This window comes from Hermetia illucens, chromosome 4, assembly GCF_905115235.1.
Source record: "Hermetia illucens chromosome 4, iHerIll2.2.curated.20191125, whole genome shotgun sequence".
NCBI lineage: Eukaryota > Metazoa > Arthropoda > Insecta > Diptera > Stratiomyidae > Hermetia > Hermetia illucens.
This window is the reverse complement of record NC_051852.1, coordinates 133,964,962-133,983,636: the sequence shown is the minus strand read 5'-3', so window position 1 is coordinate 133,983,636 and position 18,675 is coordinate 133,964,962.

Genomic DNA, 18,675 nt, shown 5'->3' with positions numbered 1-18,675 from the left:
AGACACACTCCCCGTTCATCCTGTTGAAAGCCTTTTCGAAATCGATGAAGACTATATAAAGTCAAGATTTAAACTTCGCGCACTGTTCGAGAATAATCCGCGGCCACCGACCTGCATAACACCCAAGAAAAGATCACTTTTTATGGCAGCTCAGTGCTCATCGATAATCTCAGGAGAGTGCTCGAACAATATGCCACCAATGTCGAGGCGGTAGATGCTGCAGAAGTCGCCAAAACCGTACTTATCCATCATTTGTCCCAGCGAAGTCGAGTCGAAGAAAGCGAGCATTCTAGGGACCGTCAATACCATTCGCGAGAAGCGTACAAACATTCTAAAAACCAACCATAGCCTGTTTTCGTTAGCCAAGGATCGTAGCCGTGAGGCCAGCCCTTATCGACACGTTGCTGATGTTTCGGGACAGTTCCTTTATGATTCGGAATCAGCTACTTCGAACTTGCCTTTCGGCTACGACCTTTTGCTTTCGACAACGATTGATGGTTGAATTCTGTAATGAGCGAATCGATGAACGTCAGGAACTCTGGGCGTTTTTGTGGTGGTGAACGTGCTGCAATTTAGCTCCGGCATACTGTTGTCATGGAACTTGAAGTTGAGTCTAAGATCGGATCGGAAATATAACGACGACAATGGCAACAGAAAAAAAACTATGAACGTAAACCTCTCCAGATGGGACTAAGTTCAACCAGATTGATTACGTCCTCATTAAGAAATGAAGTGCATCTACAATCCTTGCCGTACGCTCATACCAGGGGGCAAATTGTGACGCTGGCTACTATCTCGGATCCACTAAATAAGACAAATATGTGGAATTGAGACGTAACGCCGACAAAATCTACAAACAGAAAAAAGTGAAAGAATATAAATGACAAGATATGCAGAATCGTTATCGTTATCGTTAACTTGGATAGGTATAATTTAAGATCCGCCTACGCTATTTTGCAGAGGTGCAGCTGGGAGCCTTGTCAGAGATGGAGAAGCTCAAAAAATCAATGGGCCCAAAATTTTCAGGAACTATTCATTGCCACAAACCAACCTCCACACATCGAAGGAGCAGAGGCCGTACAAACTTCTGTCATACCACCCACATATATCCGCAGAAGATAAACATATAAAAAAAATGCTCAGCAACAACAAAGCACCAGGTGTGTCTGAAATACTTGCGGAGTTTCTAAAGTGAAGGAGTATGAGGATGGCGGTCAAACTTTTTGAGCCCATAAACACTATTTGGTCTGACGAAATTGCGACGCGCGATGCAAAAGGCTTATTTATCCTATTTGAAAAAAAGTGACAAACTCTGCTATGAGAAATGTAATGGGATCTCATTGTTGTGTACATGGTATTAAGTACTGTCAGGGATAGTCGACAATTCTCAAAAATATTTTTGATGAGTACCAGGGGGTAGGGTAGGTAGGTATCAGTGGCCGCTCCGAGGAGCCCAATTAGCGCTGCGGTGTGCCGTTTTGATGCTACAAACTCCTAAGACCGTGGCTGTTGTTATGGAAACAGGGAGGCAGAATCCAGCCGACTCGGATCTTCCGAGCCAGCCTGTAGCATTCACGAAAGAAAGCAGCTCTCCCACACAGCAGCTAGAAATCTCTCTGAGGTCCCCAAAGAATGGTTTACCCAGTATCTGCAGCCTGACTCTAGCTAGAGCTGGGCATTCGCAGATAAAGTGCATGAGGGTTTCCCTTCCTTCTCCGCAGATTCGGCAATGCGAATTGTAGGGTATGCCGAGCCTAGCGGCATTGTCCCTTATGGGCCAGTGTAAGCTTGAATGCATTTGCACGCGTCTGGCACAGGAGCTCTCGTGATCAGGCTATGTTATAAGCGGGTCAAACTCTTCTTGACTTGGCACAGGTCGTAAGCTTTCACCATCTTAGACCCACGGTTGTTAGGTAGTGCGAGTAGACTCGGCCCCCGACAGCCGCAGCGGAACACTGACTGTATTCAGTCCAGACGGTTCAGCGCGTCTCTGCACTGCACTGCCTCTGCACTGGAAGATGGCGACGCTGAGTACAAGGCCTTGATGGCCGCTTGGCTGTCAGTTAGAATGGCTATGTTACGCCTGGGACTCGAATCTCGCTCCAGCCAGTACCAGGCGAGTAGGAGGATTACAAAGTAGAAAAGAAACAGTTGATCAGGTATTCTCAGTAAGGCAGACACTGGTATTAAGCGCTGGGAATATAACGTTTATGTCCATGAAATTTTCGTTGACTTCAAATAGGCATACGACAATATGAAATGATCGGTACTGCATAAAATGTTATCTGAATTTGAAGCTCCAGTGAAATTGATTAGACTCAGTAGAATGACAATGAGGCAGTCCTGCGGCATAGATTTAAGCAATGTGATGGGCTGACGTACATATCCTGGCACGTTTCAAAGCCCTGATGAAGCTTGACAAGGTGGAGAGGGAAATTAATAATAATAATAACAACAACAGTTTTGTGTACTTATGCACAACTCTCACAAAAAGTAAAAACAAAATAAACAGGTGAACCTTGGTGAGAAACAAATTATTTTACCCCGTACTGCCAATTCTGAAAAGAAAGTCCATAACATATAATATTTGAAGGGATATCGCCATTGAAAGTATTTCGGAGCCTAGTGGAAGCCTCTTGATTTTTTTCAAATTCTTCGGTTAACCAGTTTTTGAGAATGGCCCAGTTAAATAAATGGTCGCTTTCGACCCCCCGAACTCCCCGCCTTTCCAAACAAATGTCAAAACTAAGACGAGCCTTGGAAAGTACTACCTTGATTTGATACCCCCATGTCTTATATTTAGTGAAAAAAAAAATGTACACCCTCTTTTTGCATGTATGGGGACCCTCCATTAAATTCGACATAAAAGGATATAATTCACTGTATGCGTGAGCGTTCACAGTTCCCACCTTTTCACCAAATTTGGTGTCAATCGCTACTATAGTCTCCTAGTAAAATGCTTGTGACGGACAGACAGACAGACAGACAATAAACAGATTTTAATCAGATTTTGTTTCACACAAAACCTTAAAAATGAATGCTTTCGAACGTCTCAGGAGAACTCTAGGTCCAGTGGAGGCGGATGGCAAATGAGATACAGCAGTGAGTGTACCTATTATATAAAGAACCATAAGCCACTATCTACTTTAATATTCGAAAGCGCCCAGGCGGTTACCGAAAGGGGAGTAAAGAGCGATCGATCTATCGATGAATCGAAAAGATCCCGAGGAAATTCCGAGGCCAAATATTTTGGATTTTTGGGAGCAGGCAAGCAGGTCAGTCTGAAGATGAACACCAACCAAACGAAGACTTTTAGTCTAAGTGACCGTGACAGTCCTCCTATTTGCATTCGAGGATGGTACGTTGAAGGTGTGGAATGATTCATATATCTACAATTAGAATGAATTAGACAAGCGTCGAATCCAAGCTGTTCGCAAAGGTCATCACGAGCAACATGCTGGACATAGCACTGGTGACCTCCGCATCCAAACTATGACCGAAACAGGCCTCTGCAGGTACCTCGGAATTCTGCAAGGAACCTATGCTCGAGTTGGTGATCTGAAAGATATTCTGCTGTCGGAGATAGGGGCATGGTTGACGTGGTGGCACAATATCACTGCCTAATCGATTCACTACGCGCTCATTTTTACAGCAAAGAGCAGTCGAGTCCCTTGCATACGGTTGATTGTAAGGCAGACTGTGGGCTGACTCCACTTAGGAGAAGCGGATCGATGAATGGAAGTCAAAGAAATGCACGGCAACACCTGAAGCGACTTTGCAACCATTTGTCGATTTGCATTTGTTGTGTACTAGGAGCCCTTTACTGAGAGGAAGGTATTCATGGAAGCTGACTTATCAAAGAAATTTGACGTCTCGAGAAAGTGGCTGTAGTTCCCACAATATTGTTAGCTAAACATATTGTACCCAAAGCGCTCACCGCTTCCCTTGATGTCCTGGGACTCTCACGAAGCCACCACCACCAGCGCCTCTTTATCTTTTAAAAAGGTAGGATCGTCCGAGACTAAATGCTTGGCACCTAGTGTCAGTTTTAGGTAAAATCCGGCATCTGCGGAAATTGTAGAAACTCGAAAAATGATAGTTAGTGTGTTGGAGGACTTCATTCAAGACCGTAACAGTACGTTACAGGATTACAGTACACTACAGGAGGCAAAGTGGTCAGCATTGCTCTCACCAGCGAGTATTACCCTGATTTGACTCAGGTACTCATTCACAGCTGAGTCGCCTGATATCCGACGTCAAGTTACGATACAAGTCCCGCTGCCATCAGTGAAATTAAAACCGCAATCTTTCGTACCACACCCTAGGGCTCTAACCACTGAGTTATTCGAGCACACGCGGAACGTATCAACAACACTAAATCTGCCTTCACACTTTTGTGCAAAATATGGAAATGCGAAATTGGGTGTTCCGCGGCAATATAGTCACACAGGACATTGGAAATGACTGCCACTGTTTCTCAGTAACTCGAAGTTCCCACCAGTTTAAGTCTGCATCAAGTTATTATGGTGCAGAATTTGGCAGAAAAGTACAACCTTCTCGAAAAATCGGGTGCATCTTTCCTTTCATTGTCGGTTTATCTTAATCCATTGGAACAAAATAATGGTTTGGATCATAATATACCAAACAAAATAATATAAAATAATCAAAGTTGATTGACGTTTGTAGGTCTCAAGGCACTTTATTTTAACATTTTGGAAGAATACTGAATAAATTAATTACGGAAATACTTCAAACAGGAATAATATAAACACGAAACGCCTAGAATTTTTTTGCCTTCGCTTAATGCTAAAATCGTGGTTCTATGAATTTAAAAAGCAAAATCATTCTAAACAAACACTTAAAATGCGATTCGCTCCTGCTTCCCATGCAAACTAGTCCGCTTAGAAAACATGGAGAGGTATATCCACTCAGATCGCGAAACGAGTGCTATAGAGGTCGGTATGACATTGATCAAGCGCCACTTCACGGGAGAACAACCACCAACAGGTAGTTCATCAATTATTGAAAAAGAACCAGTGCAGCATCCCCAATAAATTACCATGTATAGAATAGAAGGATCGCTTCCTACAACCCAACCGAGCAAAAATGTTTAGAAAATTTAGGCGCGGCTTCAGCATCACTTTTCAATACACGCTTTTGCGCAAACGCATCGAATTTCAAATTTCGCCTTCTGATTTAACTTACAGGTTTTCCATATTTCAATCCTGCACACTTCTTCCTAAATTTGCAACGGTTAGAGCCTAAATAAGGGTTGTCTAGGCGGAGGGAATTAGATTCATTTATACAAGATTTAGTGATGCACGGTGGCGCTTGAATCAAATTTGCTTGGAATTTCTGTGGCTGGTGCGGTCAGAATTCAATTCGGTTCTATGAACTTTGAAATGTTTTGGATTTGTTTATCTTTGGATGATTGCATTGATAAACAATCTGAATTAACACTTAGGAATAAATGGCCACTGTGATCCCAGTTAAATGCTTGTGGCTGTGGGTACCCTTTCAAATAATTCAAGATATTCGTGTTCCTTCTCACTTTGAATCAGTGAAGGGACTGTTATTTAAAAAGGTAGTGAAAGCCGAATTTATGAGCATAAAAGTTACCAATAATTGTGCACTTCAGGACTGTCTTCCAAATGGGTTAACAGCACTCGAGCGCTTCCCAGAATTTGAAGTCTGTAGGCTCCATTCGGACCAAAATGAAGCCAATGGTATTTACCACCAAGCTAAGGATACCCGAATCTCATCTCCCGCGGCTAAATGGATAAAAATTGGCTTTCTCCAATGGGAACTACCTTGATATGATCTTACGTCTCAAAAAAGACCTTCGTGAAGAAATAAGGTCTCCGACCGATAATGGTTTTTTGGATGTAGACAGCTATATCTACTACGGTTCTGTTGTGTAGTAGTCGATGGTAAGCAAAAAATAGAATAGGACCAAGATTGATAGAATCAAAAGAACCGCATCTACGCCCCCTTCCCCTGTAGCTTCATATTGAATACGTACCGTGGAGTGCTTTCATACTCCGTGAACTTTCATGCTGAGGAGCGAAGCCCTACAACGACAGTAACATCCTAGACAGAGTGTCTTGGGAACTATGGACATCTTCAAGGAAAAACGCTATAGGTAGGTCAAACTTAAGAAGAATTTCACCGCAAACACTTCCTTTGCCAATGCAAAACTTTAGCTAGTAAAATGGTCCGCACACAAATAAATTCTATGGGCACCTCAAGGAGATCTCGTAATGAATCTCCGCGGGTGCTCGTCTTCCTTGAGATTATTGCATTACCTGGTATGAGCACGCTTCCATTGCAGTTAACTTACATTCATCGCTGAATTAGTCATTTCATCTTTTTTTGCAACACGATAACGTTATTCAGGTGGTTGCGAAGATCATTTGTAAATACTTCATCTCCACTGCTAGCTGCGGTTATTGCTGTTATTGTCAGTTATACCAAACCCTCGATTGGAAGGACAGTTGGTAGAATTTATCCTATTTTAGAGCGCTGCAAACTCGTCCTTCTCTGTCTGTAGTTTTTCATTGAGAAAGAATTCCCAGCGATCACCATATGGAGGTGGTGGTACGGTTTCGTAGTAGAGCTGTTCCGCGTTAGTGCAGCAGGTGTTTCCAGGTTTTATGCTCCATTGTGAGTAATAATCCACGTTTTGATCCTGGCAGCTTTCATCCTTTGTCCTCTAGAAATATCATCGAGAGCCATAATCTTGGTGACTGTACCAATATCATCTGATGCTTCCTTACCTTCAACTGTGTGACGTTATTGCGTCTGCTCAGCGTGGAATAGAACACCGGTCCCAAATTCAATGAGGACAGTTTCCGTATTACGGCTATCCTCCATATTGCGCTGAAGTTCCGTTTTTGTGCAAACCTGAAAGAATTGCAATGTACGCTGTGACAAAAAGGATCTCACCATTGCGTTGGTTATGAAAGTAGAAGAATCTGAAAATAACGATGATTTTTGTTCCAGAGGGATATCAACGGTAAGGCTCTTATGCAGGACGATTAGGTGCTGAAGAAGAGGAAGGAGTACTTCACCACGATTCTCAATCGTATGACATCGGGTGAAATTCCACCATCAATGGCCTTAAACGGCCTTAAAAGCGTCGAACTCGACGGTGCAGCGACCGTGCAGCCCCTGTATTCTTTGCAGAATTGGCACTTCCATTCGTTTGTTAATCCTGGGTATCTGAGATCCTTCCCTGTGTAGGGTAGAGTGGGACATTTGTTGTCTCGAAAATATTATAATAGCTAAAATCATCCTGAAACCGATTAAAAGTCACCCCGAAAGTTTGATCAACAGAGAGTAGGCTCTGCCACCCTTCGGATTATTGCGGAAGTTTAAATCACCGCTACACCTGCTCTTCATTGAGTTCGAGAAAGGGTTCAAAAACGTCAACTTAGAGTGTTATAGGAAATGTTATACGCATTCCATGAAACAGCTATTATCTTCTCCTTTTTAAGCCTTAGTCCCGTTCAGAAACGGGCTCGAGTTGACCCGTTGCACCTTTTTGTTCTGCCAAAGGCCTGAATGAAGTGCTCTAACACATTTCAAGGCCTTGATCCAATATGGATTATTGCGCAAACGATTATTATAAAGCCCTGATCTGTTTGCAGTTGCAAGGATTTCAAATCACATTAACAGCTATTATCATAGCAGCATTAGTTGGGTAAAATGTCATTTGCTGGAAGGTAACATCTCATAGAAATTTGAAGTCCGAAACAGAATCCGCAAGCGTATCCGGGGGATATGAAATGAATATAACATTTTTCCTCAAACTCCTCGACTATGTTGACGATATTATTTACTCTCTCGCCGAGTTATGAACTTTAACCGAGACTAATTCAGAATAAATACCGACTAAACGACTGGTTACCGCAGCCTTATTATCTACATTAATGGCCAGAAAATCGTAAGCATTAATCAATTGGATATTTACGACGTATTACTTCTATCAACGACGGCGCAAATTCAAAAATCAACTTTCATTGTTTTGTCGCCAGCATCAAGTTCAGACTGTTCTATGCTAATGTCTTTTCTGTGCACTGGAAACAGCGCAAGGAAATGCCCCCGCCCCTTATTACTCAAAAATAAGTAAGTTTGTGGAAGGATATCATAATCCATTGAAGCCTCCACGTCCTCTGAGGATGATACCGATAACCCCACATCTTAGCCTGATAATAGCTATTAGTTTCCCACAAAATACGCCGTTAATGGGATAGATAATTTCACATCTATTTAAAGGAGCAGTCTGAGCAGTCCACATGCTACGCCGACTAGCCATTTCGTCCACGAAAAATACAACAACTATTTTAGGAACAATCGAGGCATTTGCCTTCGGATTAGCGAGACAATTTCCGTACTACCGAGGAGCAACTGGATCATATATGTGATCTTAGGCTGAAAAGTGTGTAGACTAGCACACAGATGGCGCGGCTAGAAATCACTCCATATGATTTTTAGTTAACCCTAACCTTCAAAAGACACGTGTACAAATTTGACAGCTGTCGGACTATTAGTTTGTGGAATAGAGCAATCGGAGTGAAGCAGCTTTTGTTGTTAGTGTCCGGATAGCCCAGTGGTAAGAGCACAAGGCTGTCGTACTGGCAGCAGTGATCTTTGTATCATGATTTGACGTCGGATACTAGTCGACTCAGTTGTGAATCAGCACTTGTGCCAAATCACAATGCTAACCACACGCTCTAGTGTACCATTACGTTCTTGAATAAAGTGCTCTAACATACTTTAAAGCCCTAATCCAATTCGATTGTTGCGCCAACGATTATTATTATTAACTTTTGTTAGTTCAAAAAAGGATAAAAGGAATTTCGTGTATATAAAGAATTGCTGTTTGACGAAAAAAAAATACTGTTGAAGCCAAGACTTGGCTTGATAAACATTATTTGGACTTTGCACCAGGAAAATCAACCGTTGAGGCGTGGTTTGCTAGGTTTAAACAAGGCGAAATGAGGCCAATGCACGGAGTAGATGCCCCAAGAGGCTATTACCGATGAAAACATTAAAAAACCCACAAAATAATTTTGGATGACCGCCAAGTGACAGTGACAAGTTGATCGAGATAGCTGTTTCATAATGCACCATGTCACAAATCAATGATTTCGATGGCAAAATGGCATGAATTGGGCTTCGAATCGCTTCCGTATCCATCCTGTTATCTAAATCTGGCCCCCCATTTTTTCGTGTTCTCAGACTTCAAGAGAATGCTCGCTAGAAAGAATTTTCGCGCCAATGAAGAGGCAATCGCCCAAACTGAGGACTATTTTGAGGCATAAGACAAATCGTGATATCAAAAAGTTGTATGACCGCTACAATTATTGCACCGCCCTCAAAAGCAACTGTAAAGAATAATAATATCAAATTTTATCAAACAAATTTTTTTTTCTATGTTAGCCTACGAACTTTTCAGCCCATCTGGTAAAATGATGATCTCTTTCGAAGCCGATATCAACGCCTTTCTTGTTACGACTCCTAAATTTACCCGAGATTCAAAACCAACAAGACAAAACTGAAAAAAAAATAATAATAGCGCGTTGGGAGCTGTAAAAGTCAAGCGGAACAAAATAATAAGAAAAACCAAGAGAAATAAAATATAAATAAGAAACCAAGGAGCACAAGAAATCATAATAAAATAAATAGAAATCCCCAGAGCTATATGGATTGGTTGGCAAATATGTACATTTTTAATTTTTTCATTTTTGTATCGTCTCTATTGGTACTGACTGTCCGCTGTTTCTTTCTATTCTTTTTCGCCTTACAGAATGCTAGAACTTAGCCTCATAAATGTTTTCGAAAATATTTCTATGTCTATAAAGACGATTGATATTTATGTTCCTTTATCCCAAATAAAACAGACAACCTTTCTCTTCCTTATTTTTCCTTTCGGAATCTTTTCAGCATCGCACGACTGAACGGGAAAATGCACTTCATATATTTCGACCACTAAATGAAGTAAACGTTCTTGGGGCCCTTTAAACACAAATTTCACTCTCGTGATACTTCGTATATTTAATATTCTTCCCACAACCCAAATACAATTCGACTATCCACAAACTTTTCTAGTAAGAAAAGAGAAAATTTTTCATTCTTTTCATTTTCTAGTCGGGCTGCTCTAGCTCATCGAACAAAGCCAGCAAAAGCCAACGCCACATCCCAAATCCTTCCGTTCAACTTTTCAACTTCCCAACCCGCGAACAAAGAACCGGCTCAACCGGCCTCTACTCACCAGCAAAAATCCAGCAGCATGAGTTGTCCCTAGCATTATCTGTGTGTATAACATTTCGCCTTAGCCAGAAACAAACGGTAGAAGTACATTCGCACTACACACCTTAATCTGGCCAATAGCCGATCCCCCTAATGCGTGGTCAAAGCCACAACAAACGCAAAAGGTTAATGATCAAGTTGGAATATTAGAAAAGTTTTATATGAAAATATTTAAATGAATTTTAGGGAGCTGATTTTGTGAATAAAATTTTGAAAAGAAAGTTAAAACGACCAAACGATCGCCCATCACATGTTTAAGCAAGATGTTATCACTCTTCTGAATGCCAAGGTCATCCGTGGTAAGCGCAGTGTCACGAAACCTTCCTTCTCATTCTAGACAAGAATCTGAAGGTCAGTACTCTGTCAAAAACCGGCTTGCAGCTAATTAGGGCGCACCTTATGGATGCTTTCCGGAGAACAATCATACAATGCTGCAAAAGGAGAGAAGGAATCTCCATAGTCCTATCATCTAACCTCACATTCCAAAAACCAGCCTGTGTTCGGATATGATAGGAAAAGTTCAGTATCAGAGGGACGGATAACATTTTTACAACAAGAGAAAATTCGCCGTCTGCAGTGTTCTAGTCCACAGGTGTACCTGACGTTTAGTCGGTTTTTACAAGCAAGGAATACTTTAAGTTAATTTTTAATTCCTATCTCACGAAGAATCACGATTTCAGTAAAGTAAAAATTTAATCAACTAATAACGAACTCTATTGACGACCCCACCTACTCCCTGAGACACCTGCGTGTTACACGCCCATTCAGAATATAGTGACTTGTTCATATTACTTTATTAAAAGGACTTGGGTACCACTTTTGACCCGTGCCAGTTTCTGCTTCCAGTGAGCGTGACCGAATGCTAAGAACAATGTGCCAAAAAACCCTAAATAACCATTTTTCTGTAAATTCATTAACATGGAACTCATTAAGCTTTATACTTTCCTATTCCAAAGAATATTCTCGGCTGGTAGGGAAAACATTCTCTAGAAGAAATTGAAAAAGAAAGGAAAAGGAACGTGACCAGTCTGAAGAAATTTCAAAACGGCTGATCCAAGTCAGATTACTTTCAAATTGTTTCACGTGACTCGTGACTTAAATTAATTCACGTGACTCTGTCAGGCTACAGTGTAACAACCTTTCCATCTTCGGGTTCTAAAATATTCCAGGTGACAACTCATTTGTTGTTTGTTCAACTTGAAAAATTAACAGCTTCGAAGTTTCTCGTCATCATTTCGAAAGGTTGTTAACTTTCTCCATTAAATAAATATATGGAAAGTTTGGGGGTGCACTGGGGTGTTTGTTTTACTTCTAATTTTCCTGGTCTGATAAATAACTTAAAAATAAATCGTTTATTCAGCAGCTTGAAAATTTATTCCTTGATTGAATTTATCACATAAAAGATCGGTAAACTGTTTTCTATTAGCTTTCCTTTTTGTTTTGTTCACGTTATGTGAGCTGAGGGCATTTTCGGTGGTTTTTGGACGTCGAGACGAAAATAGAATACATTGTCTTCAATGAAAGTGCCCATGCTTTCCACCTTTGGGTTAAGATAGGAGGGAGGGGATCTTCTATTGATGGCTTACGTTCAGATTTGGGAGAATGCTTAAACTTGTTTTCCACCAGGCTACCTTGTTTGCAATTCAATCGTAGAACATTAACAATTTTGTCACTCGGAAAGAATGCCCTCAGATTCAAATTCTAGGTATGTGAATATTTCATTAAAATCGAGTTCGGCGTGTTTGCATGTTTCATCTAAGGAAAATGTCAATATCGCCTAAATGTTATATCATCCAAAAGATAAGAGTATCCCTCAAGAACTACATGCATGGTCTATATGAAAAATTCATGAACATTAATAGTTGTCCATTTGCCTATTCTTCAGTGTACGTCTTCAAGCGAACACAGGCTCAGGCTCTTCACAGTTATTCTGTAACATTCCCAAAAGATAGCAGCTTCTCTTGCAGGTAGGTTCTCTCGCACGCAATAAGACTATAAAGGCCTTCTTAACACTCAGTTCTACGTTCAATCTCCCATTTAAATTTAGATCCAACATTATACTCAGATACTGTACTGTACTGTAGAGGGAAGAACCAATCTTTGTTCATTCAAAAGCGGCAGGCGGAATTCAGGTACCCTTGTCTTGGTACTGAATGGCATCAGTTCCGTTTTGGTTGGGTTTATGCCGACTCCGTATCTTGTGGCCCACAGGCACACCTTTCGCAACGCTCCTTCCATAATGTCGCTCATAATGGAGGCAAACATCCCTGACATTAATATCACCAAGTCGTCAACATACGCTACTACCTTCACCCCGCTGCTGTCCAATATTCGCAAAATTTTGTCCATCACTACTAACCAGAGCACCAGAAGGATGGCGTCACCCTGGGGCTTGCCGCTATTCACAGCTCTGGTCCAGTGGTTGTCTCCTGGATTATCCTGGTTCTTAGCAATGGAAGTGTTGATGGTCCCTTTCTTTCCTCGCAACTCGGGCACTGTAGGGCATGCCAACTCTGCCGACATGCTCCCCTATAGACCAATACTTCGTACAAACTAGAGTGATCGTGTATGCGCCTTCGCTATTGGGAATCAGTGGCTGTCCGTCAGTCCCTTCACAGTCACAATCGGGATACAGACTGCACCCACAGAGTGATTGCCAAGAGCAGAGCGTTCAAAATGACTATGTTACACTTGGGCATGGTTCAAGTACAATGGTATTTCCTGGAAGATCGGGCGACTAAACTACACTGTACGTATCCTAGAATGCTTCCGCTCCGACTGCGCATACCTTCCTTGATCCATTGGTAAAGAATGCTGTGTTGCAACCTCCCAACCCATCGCTGGTTTTCCCTCTCCCCTTAGTTCGAAAGCATACATCAAAATTCCTCCTGAAGCTCGGTTTGCGTGTGGTATAGTCCGTTAGGAATGGCCATAGTTACCGAGGTACTTCGTCTAGGATGTTACTATGCGCGTAGGGCTTCTCTGTCCAGCATCCAAATTCATGGAATCTAATACTGCTGCACAGTACAGCAAATATGAAAGTTTAGACGGGGGAAGTGTAGAATTACTTTTAAAAAATCGGCCAATCAGGACTGCAGACACCCAGTAGCATCTGCATTCTGTGCTGCTAAGCTTGGTCCTATTGCATTTCTTGCTTAGCACCCGCGACTACTCAATAAAATAATACATCAAAAGGATCACAACTGTGTACATACAAAGAATTATCCTCGGCCGGAGACCCCACTTCCTTACGAAATCTTGAGTTTAATTTCCAATTTAACTTAGGATGCGGGATCACACCCAAGTATACCAAGTAAGTATATACCAAGTATACTTGCAAGAAATTGCCAACCTTTGTCAATTTAGACGAGCGAAGTCAAATTCGGGTATCCTTATCTTGGTGCTACTCACCGGTTCTATTTTAGTTGGTATATGCTTCCCAACGCGCTCTGAGCGAGCAACTGGGCCAAAACAATTATCTCCTCAAAACGGTCTCTGTGATTTTACTTGTGAGGTAGACACATTGAAGTTTCGAAAGAAGCGGTCTTTCCCTGATCGTCCTTAAGTGGATATCTTTGAGTACGAAAATCACACGCACGTCTCCAGTAGTGCAGTGCATATCTGAGCGAAATATAGCTTTGATAAATGTCCACAAGCCACTGCATAAACCTTTCCTGTTGTTTCAGGAGTATAATTGGCATTATCACGTCTGAGTTTGGACACAACAATTTCAATCGAATATTTTGTCATAACTTAGGACTAACTTAAGTCCCTGACAAAAATATGTAATTTTTTATTCTTAAGTCCACTTAGATTAGAACTTGAGTAAGAAAAAACAAAATTCCCCCTCGCCCAGGCCATTATTGAAGAAGCCTGTTAACTTAAAAGTTTTTTGACATGCCGTGCCTCGAATTCAGGGTATATATCCCACTCGGTCCCATTTTCTATCTTAGATCTCATTTGTATACACCGGTATGTAGTTGCTCAAATGGGCATCATTTCAATGTTTCCTGACTAATTATAGTTCCGATTTTAGAATCTTGGGTTTTACTACTTCCGTATAACATAGGTGTACACATGACAATCACGGCAACCAAGGTGGCCATTATAGAAATGTCGCCAGGGCTATGGCGGGTGCACTGTTTGCGGCACCAGTAATGCACCAGGCGAGTGTTGGAAGCTAGGACGTCATCACGACTAGCTAGGTGAGAACAGACACTCACCCATTGATAACAATTGCCTATGGGACAGATTCCCATAAAATAAATGGAATATGACGAAGGACCAAAAACCCAACACAGGCAATTTTTGGGAATTGAGTAACAGGCTCTTGGCCGTTAATAGCGGAGCCCCTAAATACGGGGAACTTGGCTACTGTGGCATCAACTGCTATAAAACTGTATAACATATGTATAGTGGAATGAAAATGAGATTCCGCCGGATCCTTGTAAAAACTCGAACCATGAGAGATCACCACCGAGGATAATTTTGCCCTTTGAGGAAATCAAAATTCATCGCGGAGTTCTGAAAGGAATACGGATAGTCCCCATATCAATGCTGACAAAATAACAGCGTGGAAGGCAGCAAACCGGAACGCCATTTCTTTCACTGAGAAAACGCATAAATGCATGAGGTTAACAGTGACGCAATATCCACCATATCAAAGCTCTGATAACAGACATCAAGTTTTTCTTTATCAGAGCACTGAATGAGAATAACACCCTAGCGTCAAGTGACAAACTCATGCAGGAAACCCAGACAACACCTCTACAACAAAAGGTAGGTGAGAACCTTGGAAATCCTTTAGGACCCAGTAAACGGTCAGGAAGAAAAATTTACAAGAATGGGGATATTGTCTACGCTGATTGATAGACTTGAGCTATAGAGTGAGGTGATCTGAAATTAGAGTTAAATTAATCCCAGAGATAATTTTCGCCACCAGGTGAAAAAAGCGTAGTTGAGTAAGTGGAGGTTAAAGACCGAAAGCGCAAGAAAATAATTGAATGGAAAGACATAAACGTGGTTGCATCAGAAAAGGATATCTGAATTGCACTAAAGGAACAATTTGATCTTAGTGGAGAGTGAAATAAAAAGGATGAAGAAGGCATATGGGAGTCCACAGCTGCTATTATTAGTGAATCAGCGTTGATTGTTGCAGGCAAGGTAAGAATGGGTTAGATTTCAGGAAGCAAATATATCTAAAGCACAGGAAGTGTAAAATGCTTTAAATGTGGTGGAGGTCCAGGATATATATTGCGCAAGGAGGAGGGCGGAGTACAAGACCGGCAAGTTGGTGATGGGTGTCGGCATATAAGAGGGAGTTGAATTGTATGGCTAAATCAATATAAAGTAACCTCAACCACTGCGAAGCAGCTCAAAACTTACTATCACAAACAATTGAAAATCGATTGTTGATGTGGCGGTAATCTACAACGCTACATACGTGAAGGGTGTGTCTAACAACTCCGCGATACAATGGTATTTCGAGAAGTTGGCGTGGTAAGAGCAAAAACCAACAGCGTCCATTCCTGCAGCTTTTATGTGCCTCCTAGTGCAGCAATAGCACAGTATTATGATACCTTGAATAGTCTGGTATTCAGCGCTAAAGACTCCTAAAGTATTTGTCGGCGATTTCAACGCGTGGGACTTGGAGTGATGATGAGGGAATGATACCGAGGGCCAAATCCTACTTGAAACCTTTGCGGAGCTGGGCACTACACTGGTCAATAATGGATGCCTGCCAACTTCCAAGGTAGAGGAATAGGTACAATCATCGACCAGACATACTTCATTAGTGAAGAGGATGGTCTGACGAGCCATCTTTCTCGACATTAGAAATGGAAAAAGAAGCAACCAAAGACACAAAATTTACATAGTTGTTCAATCCACTTGGACAGAAAAAGAGAAGTCTATCGTATTAGTGTATAGCTGGCCTCAAATACAGCGACGGCGTTTGTATCACAGGCGGAAACCAAACTACTGGTGGCATCGGGAAATCTCGATGTTAAGATCATCTTGTCAGCGAGCAGCTCTTGTTCAAAATAATTATAACTTTTTTTCTGCAAAAGGAGGAAAGTTAACTTCGTCCAGTGCGTGTATAGGACATCTCCTCGAACACTGAGGTTACCAGGGAGGAACTACGAGACATCTACGAGTGTATCCCCATTAGGCTATCAGAATTCTGAACAAAGCCTTCAAATTGGCTTACTACGCCCAATTGATTCATAAGCACATTTGAATCATACGTATTGGAAGGAGTGGAAAAGAAGTTAGTTTGTGTGACCTTTTCACTTCACCCTATTTGTTTTTTTTTTCGTTTTATTGACGAGAAACTTATGATAGGCGCGTTTCTTTTCAAGGATGACAATTCCAAAGCCAAGCACCTCGGTTGATGAACCGAAACATCCCCACTATTTAATTTGTGGTGGGTCAGAGCGCTCTTCACATTGGCAGGGTAGCAATCAACGGCCGATGCTGAGCTGTGATGGCCTAGTAAGGAGTGGCTTTGCTATCAGTGACGTAGGGGAAATTGTTGCGTAATATGTAACAACAACCGGCCCGCTTTACAGTAAGTTGGGGATGCCTAAATGTCCCGCTGTGAGGGTGATACATTAAATATTCAGTAATAATATTTATACGGTAAAACATATTTAACTGTATAGCATAGAAAATAACAAAGAACTATTTGTTTCTATCCCTCCAATTAAAAACAAGTAAATTCATCGTGTATGTTTGGCTGAGCTCGGAACTGCTCGGCACTGGTACATTTTTTTTCCGCGCGAGTGATGTAGCGCTGTACTACCACTGAAAATTTTAGTGGTGCTACTGACTGAAACAGGTGACGCATGCTATCAAGTTGTTTACAGTATTTCAAAGCTTTTTGTTCACGCTTCTAGTTTCGTTAACGTTTGTTGTTTATGTCTTTTAAAATGTCTAAACGGAGGTATTCATTCAACCGTGACTTAAAGGCTTAATATGCTTTTATAAAACAGAAAAATTATACAAACCGTACAGACGTTGTTTGTCGAAAGTGTTGCACAGAGTTTTGCGTTGCCCAAGGGGGATCTAGTGACATTGATAAACATTTAAAATTTAAGAAACATAGAGACTCCAACCAAGCTGCTTGCTCCAGTAAAACCATTTCTTCATTTTCCAAAAGCTACGTTCTGAACAAAAAAGATCTTGATGTTTCTGCTGGCAAGGGTGTCTAGGTCTACCGCACTGCCCGTGAAGAGCAGAAAATCTTCAACAGAAGACCGTAAATAGATTTATTCCACCCATAGTTCGTAATCTGATGAGAAAAAGCTGCTCAGAACACCTTTATACGAGACATCGCTTTAGTATTTGGAGCAATGGGCTGGATGGAACATTGGACAAGATTGAAGAAAACCCCGAATTGGGAGGACATACAACCTTCGCTGGATTGCTTGATTGCGAAAAATCATTTTCCACCATCTTCTAATATGCATAATGAAATTGGCTATGTAACAAAATATGTGGAAAGTAAAGTTCCTGATTGGAACGATAAACAAATTGAAATTGATTCTAATGGGTAACAAGTCGGGAAACCGAAAGCTGGACGCTTCAGGTACGAAAGGTTTTGTGTATTTCTTAGTACGTAGCACGTAATATATGCATATATTATGTGGGAATAACCACTTTCGGATGATATTGACATTTATAGTCTTGAATTTGCGAAGAAGCGACAACTTTAACGTATTATAACTTTGTTAGTAATAGTGCGATTTCCACCAAACTTGGTGAGATCATGCTCTATGTTATACCCTATATTGTCGCGAAATTTCGTGGTCCTAGCATGAATTTAAGGGGGGTTCTGCAGCGAATTACTAAAAATTATAGTAATATACTATTATTAACTTTATTTATGCAGATATCAGTGTAGAAGGTATTTCGGAGCCCAGGCACTATATAGTGGCAGCCTCCTGATTTTTTTCAGATTTTTCGGTTTGGTAGTTTCTGAGAATGGCCCCCGTAAAGGAATGGTCACTTTCAACCACCCGCACTCCCCACCTTTCCAACAAATGTAAAAACTAAGACCAGCTTCGAAAAGTACTGACCTAGACCTTTAATTTGATACCCCACATGACTATATTTGATGAAAAAAAAATTTACACCCCCCTTTTGCATGTATGGGGACCCCCCCTTAAATTCGTTGTAAAAGGATGTAATTCACTGTATGCGTGAGCGTTCACAGTTCCCAGCTTTCCACCAAATTTGGTGTCAATCGCTGCAACGGTCTCCGAGAAAAATGCGTGTGACGGACAGACAGACAGACAGACAGACAGACAGACAGACAGACAGACAGACAGACGGGTGGATACCCCTCAGTTCGATCTGCAG